Source organism: Rhopalosiphum padi, chromosome 2, assembly GCF_020882245.1.
Source record: "Rhopalosiphum padi isolate XX-2018 chromosome 2, ASM2088224v1, whole genome shotgun sequence".
In the NCBI taxonomy this organism is placed as follows: Eukaryota; Metazoa; Arthropoda; class Insecta; order Hemiptera; family Aphididae; genus Rhopalosiphum; species Rhopalosiphum padi.
The window spans coordinates 36,551,238-36,557,301 of NC_083598.1; the positions used below are offsets into that span (position 1 = coordinate 36,551,238).

General features: G+C 31.2%; 1 long non-coding RNA gene across 2 annotated transcripts; it reads right to left on the reverse strand.

Annotated features, from left to right (window-relative positions):
• Positions 1-451: 451 nt before the first annotated feature.
• LOC132921014 (uncharacterized) lies at positions 452-3,975 on the reverse strand. Of its 2 annotated transcripts, XR_009660816.1 has the most exons (4): positions 3,429-3,975; positions 2,376-3,248; positions 1,677-1,897; positions 452-1,512 (listed from the first exon to the last, which is right to left on the reverse strand). It is a non-coding gene; the product is annotated as an uncharacterized LOC132921014 (long non-coding RNA). The 2 variants fall into 2 exon arrangements; XR_009660815.1 differs by having other exon boundaries at positions 452-1,897.
• Positions 3,976-6,064: the final 2,089 nt, after the last annotated feature.

Sequence of the window (6,064 nt, forward strand, 5' to 3'; positions counted from 1 at the left end):
CTATCATGATATGTATTTATAAAACTATTTTTCGCAGTTTAAATCTAGCACGGTATTGTAATATATCATATTATAATATAATTAACATCCCGTATAATATTTGGACCATCATTCGATGCAATCGATGCAGTCTAAGTCTAATAAGTATAATATTAATTTTATATATACACATTTTATAATTCACCTATAATTTACTCAATAAGCTTAATATTTCAAATAAAAACAATTATTTCTACACATAACTACATAAGTAACACAATCAAATCAATATTCATAATTAATAAATAATAATATAAGATACATCATTATCATTTATCAATATATTTGATACTACAATTGTATTTAATCATTATACTATTCATACTTGACTATGATTTATTTATTATAATTTTTTAAACTATTCTATAAATTTATATAATTTTTTTTTACAATAAGTGAAGGTGATTAAAATATATATAAATGGAAAAAAATAAAAACAAATGTATGTATATTGTATATATATTATATATATAAAAACATCAAGACTGTAGACCTGTGTAAACTAGTCTGTGTGAAGGAGCCAACCAGTATTGCGGGATTTCAAGTCTTAACTATGATTTAAAAATATATTTCACGAGTATTTGACATAATTTTTGTTGTTTGAGTTATACAAGTATGATTATGTAGCTACTAATCACCTAAACAATAAATGCCGAGTATATAATTACTTATATTACTGGAATTGAAGACGTGCTCAATGCGTGTTCGATGATTGCGTGCAGTGTCATAATAATACATTCGTATAAACTTGAACCTCGAATGTCCTTTTATATGTTGAAAACTGTACAAGAATGTAATATAGTATAGGTTGAGTAAAGTAGGTAAATCTCGTAAACCAACCAAATGAAAAATTATCATCTTCCTGAAAAAAAATCTTATATACCTACAATTTATCCATCCAAGTTCCATCTAGGAATTATTATGACGTTGCAGTAGACAACGACTTACACGACGATATCTGGGATGTTTCGTGGAATATAAAAGCGTCCCACCGCAACAATACTTGTCTATCACAAGTATACACCGATCACTTTGATCGAAACATATGATAAAACACGCCGTCCACCACACAAAGGCATACAAATACGTATACACGAATTCGTTTTCATGAGTTCGGTAGTAGTGCGCCACGGGAGACTTTCGGGGGCTTTGAGTGTATATACATGCGCAGGCGTACCGCCAAACATCGCGGCACGTCGCTTCGGTCAAAACTCTGGTATTTTAAAAATAACATTTTGTTATGCCGAAAAACATGAATTCTATCGTTTTCCCGGTAACGGGTCGGCCGACCGCCGGGCGAGGCGGTCTTTTTTACGATCGTCAGATTCCTCGCTACTGCCGCGCCGCACGGGGAGATCCGTTTGTCGTCCTAGCGACCGATCGGTTGTCGTCGTTGTCGACGTCGCCGTAAAGCCGCCGCAGGTCTTGTTTGTACAAAACACATTTCACACCTCTGGCGGCACCGGGTGTGGTCTTCGGACACGGATGAAGGAAATAACAATAATAATAATGATAATAATAATAATATATAATGCCATTACAATTTAGACGTTTCTCAGCCACCCCCTCCTACTCACGACAACAGAGAACCGTACAACGCACATATAATAATAATATTACATACATATTGTACTTACGCGTATTATATAAACGAACGTCCAATACTGCCGCCACAGGAACAATGGGCCAAAAGGTTGACGCGTATGTGTAATGTGTATGTTCCTATTATCCGCCCGCCGGTTGACAAATTGTTGCGCCTTCTTTCGGAAATTCTTTGCGATAAATCCTCCTCTACACCTCCCACTACCACGTCATCACAAACTTTGTTTCCTCTGCGGCGCAAATCCGTTGGCAGCAACTACGGCAGATTACGATATTATATTATACGTATTGTAATAATACGTATACATACAGCGACGTTTTTCTTGAATATACCTACATATGTATATAGCTTGCGCCTGCAATAACAGATAAGATGGCCATATTACGGCGAACAAGTAAAATAAAGCGTCCCTGATATTTATAGTATAATATATTACACGTCGTCATCCCCTTCGACTAAATCCCCAAATCCCGCGAATAAAAACGAAGCCCGTCCGATTTATTGTATACCCTCTTCCCCTCGCCAGCAAACAATTGAAATAATTATTTTCATCGTGCGAATATTTTCGTAAAAGCGTCATAAGATTAATAATATTAGAACATAGAACATTAATAAATTATAACATCATTACTTTGGCACAAAACTATTTGCTGACTATTGCCTATTTCTATACTACGACTAAACTTCTATATAAAAGTAGTAATATTGTCAATACTACATTGAGCATAATTACCTTACGTATTTCAGGGAGAGCTTTGCACGGTCCGTCCACAATATATGAAAAATAAAAGTAATAATAGTCCGACCATATTTTCGGTCTGATTAAAATGTTAACACAATAGTCCAAAAATTAATCCGTTAGTCATAGATTGATGTTTCGTGTCCGTTCCATAAATTTTCTAATAGTCCAAAATAGGTTCCAGAATTTTTTTTCGATAAGTCTCGGTTCTGGTATACACATTAAAATTGAATATATAATGTCCAGTCCAGTTTTAAGAGAGTTGTTTTCGTTAATTTAGTCCTACTATTACTATATAATATGTTATCTAGAAAAAATACGGATCGTGTAATAGCTTAGCCGACACGATCCACGTCATTGTCGATTTTGATCGGATCTTCCGGACCTATAGTTGTTTGAGACATTTACTGCAGTTCCTATTAATCATGCGCTGTCAGGATATAGGTTTGTGTTTTTTTTTTTATCTTATTGAAGTCATAACTTAGCAACAATAATGATACGGTCATTCAGTCGGAGTTGGTTCAAATGAATCGCCCGGAAGTAGAAAATTATCGGCAAGCACTTGCAGATCGTGCTTTTCGTCACGCTAGTCTACCCCGTATAAGATCTGTAAACACAAAGAAACGTTAATATTACTATAAGTATAAATAATATTGGTGCAGAAGACAATAATAAAATATAATAAATATAATTTAAAATCGTTAATTTGCAAATTTGAAGCAAACTTTCTTCAAATATTTAATTCGAGTAAGCTTCTCATCAATTTACTCGGTTATACAGTTTTCTAAGTATTTGTTGTTTTTTTCTTGTTTGCTAGTAAGTTGTCTTGTATTACTTCGAATTTAAAATTGTAGGTAACTATTTGACCTGAAAACAAATGGAAACCAATTCAGCTCAACCTAATAAAATACCTTTTTCAAACGGGAACCAATTCGGTTACTCCCGAAAAACGAAGGTATGAACACTTCCAGAGTCAAAAGAAATATATGATGTGTACAAAATTTGATGTCAATTGGTTCAAAGTCTACAAGCCTCATTCAAACTTACATTCATTTATAGATGTATATATTTTACGCACTAGTTTTGTTACGATGGGCTGGATCTCCGAATAACGAGCTGCGTATAATGATATACATATAGAAGAGTACGATTTTCGGTTTCAACGAGAAACGTGTTTACTAATAAAAAAAAAACACACTGAATATACACAAATACAAACACATATATAAGTATCAGTATATACCTATACATTTTACTATAAACAATATAATTTATGATTTTAGTGTCACGCGTATAATTTTTACAAATTATCTTCGAAAACATACGCGTCAAGAAGGCAATAAAAATCTTCGAAAACACACCTGTCGATATATACTTCTCATACCCAAATATACGCACACACAAACATGCATGTGTGTGCGCGTATAATACGTAGGTACCAAGCCATAATACGTCTCCGAATAGAACGTGTCCGTTTCTCGGGTTTCGTGTCTTTACAGATAATCATCAGAATAAATCCACGAGACGCCATTGAGCACAAAAAAAAACAACTATATACTTTTATGTGCTATTAAACTCGTTCACACGAATAACATTATAATATCATATACAAGTATAGTAAGTATACATACATATTATATAGAAACATGATTATTTTACTCGGAATATCTTTTACACAGACCATACCCTCTTTTTATGTGATTATTTACTCTATAACTACGGTTCTGTATTTTTTAATATCATATTTATTTACACGGCCGTGTAAACGAGTCGATTCTATTGTTAATAAAACAAATCAAATTCTAAATAATACGGAACTTTACGTCGAGGAAAAATAATATTATATTATTATACTTAGGGCGGTGTGTTTGCAGTTTGGCAGTTAAAAACTGAACTGACTACAAACTCCGATATATATTATATACTTACAAAGTATAAAAAAGCTTATATTATTTGATTATTAAGAAATAAGCATACATTCCCATATTTTATTTCATATTTTGTATTCATTTATAATTTCGACTTATCTCGTTTAATTGTAAATAAAACAAGACAGTCGAATGTTCATAAAAGTTATAGTTCAGATTTCAACTGATCACGAATGCAAATAAATAAACTTCTGAAAACATATTATTATTTTCATAAGAAGTTTACCTAATTTAATTTAAATTCGAACTATCGCGATATTAGAATCTCAGTGTCACCGAGTTAATAATATCAAATTATATAAATACCGTACCGAGTACTCAATCGTACATTTTGCTAATGAACCAAGTTAAAAATATAATAGCATATAGATTCAGATAATTATTTTCATTTACTTACAATCTATATAAATTATACTACGAATTTATGCAACAACAATCTAACAATAGTCAATCATCTAACTGTAATACACACGGCACCTTTTCCGGGTATACCCTGGTTATCTTCCAAATATTGTACCTATGTAAAAGTAAATATTTAATAATATATCAAACGAATTTAAGTGGAAATAGGTTCATAAAATTATTGAAAAAACACTATAAAAAGTGTTTGCGGCCAGCATTAAATAATATAACTGTACAGCATAATATAATTAATATAATAAGGTAGTTAAAAATAAAGTTGTCGGTATTTATTGTTTTCGGTCGTAAAAAACAGACATTGCCGTCAATCTTAATTAAGCTTTATGTCGTATTATTTTAACACGGAGCCCGGTTAGGTTCATTATAATGAATAGCTCACGATTGCTATATCTAAAAATTCTCCTTATTCCCCTCTGTCGAAATTGAGTAGATGCTATTTTTAATCATTTTCTTCTTTTTTTTTACACACGTATTATAAATATATCATGTCCAGTAGATCTTAAATACTATTTGTGAAAAATCCTGATTATTCAATTATAATATAAATTTAATTAATTAATTTTAAGTTTAAAAATTTGAACTTAAAAAATAGAATTTTCCAATAGTTTACAATAATAATAATAATTTATGTTACAGAACTTCAATATAAGTATCTATTCTAATTGTTGTACTAATATTATCAATATAAAGATTATAATACTTATTTTTTTATTTTTTTTTATATTTATTCTTAAAATATTTATGTCACAAATGATAACTAAAAAGTATGAATGTAAAATCTGAAATAAGAGAATTTTTAAATCGTTGGAAAAATAATTGTCACATCTATTTATACAATTTAATATAGGCACATATAGTTACTGCTTATCGGACTATGATCCTACGTATCCTACTTTGAGAAGACGACAGCGCAAACTGGACTCCTGAGTGATAGAGTGTGAATAATATTTTAGTTATATTAACAGGAAAACCATCTGTATATATTGTAATAACGGCGTGCGTTTAGTATTTGGATTTATTTTCGATAGATTTCTAATTTGAAACAACGGTATAGACTATAGGGTGTGGAAACAATGTCTATAAAATTGAGTACGTACTGTGTATAATTTTTTTTTCATATCACTTGTTCATATTATTTTTGTGAGCGAATACCGTTAAAAAATAACCGACGCACCGGACGCACAGAGTTCTCGACGTACGGAATACAAATAAGGTGCCCGCATTTTGTTCACAACAAATTACACTAAAAAATTACACATTATAATAATATTGTCTTTGTTGTTATTCGGTTATTGTTTGAGATCTTTTTTCCTACTTACAAACGTACAATAATTC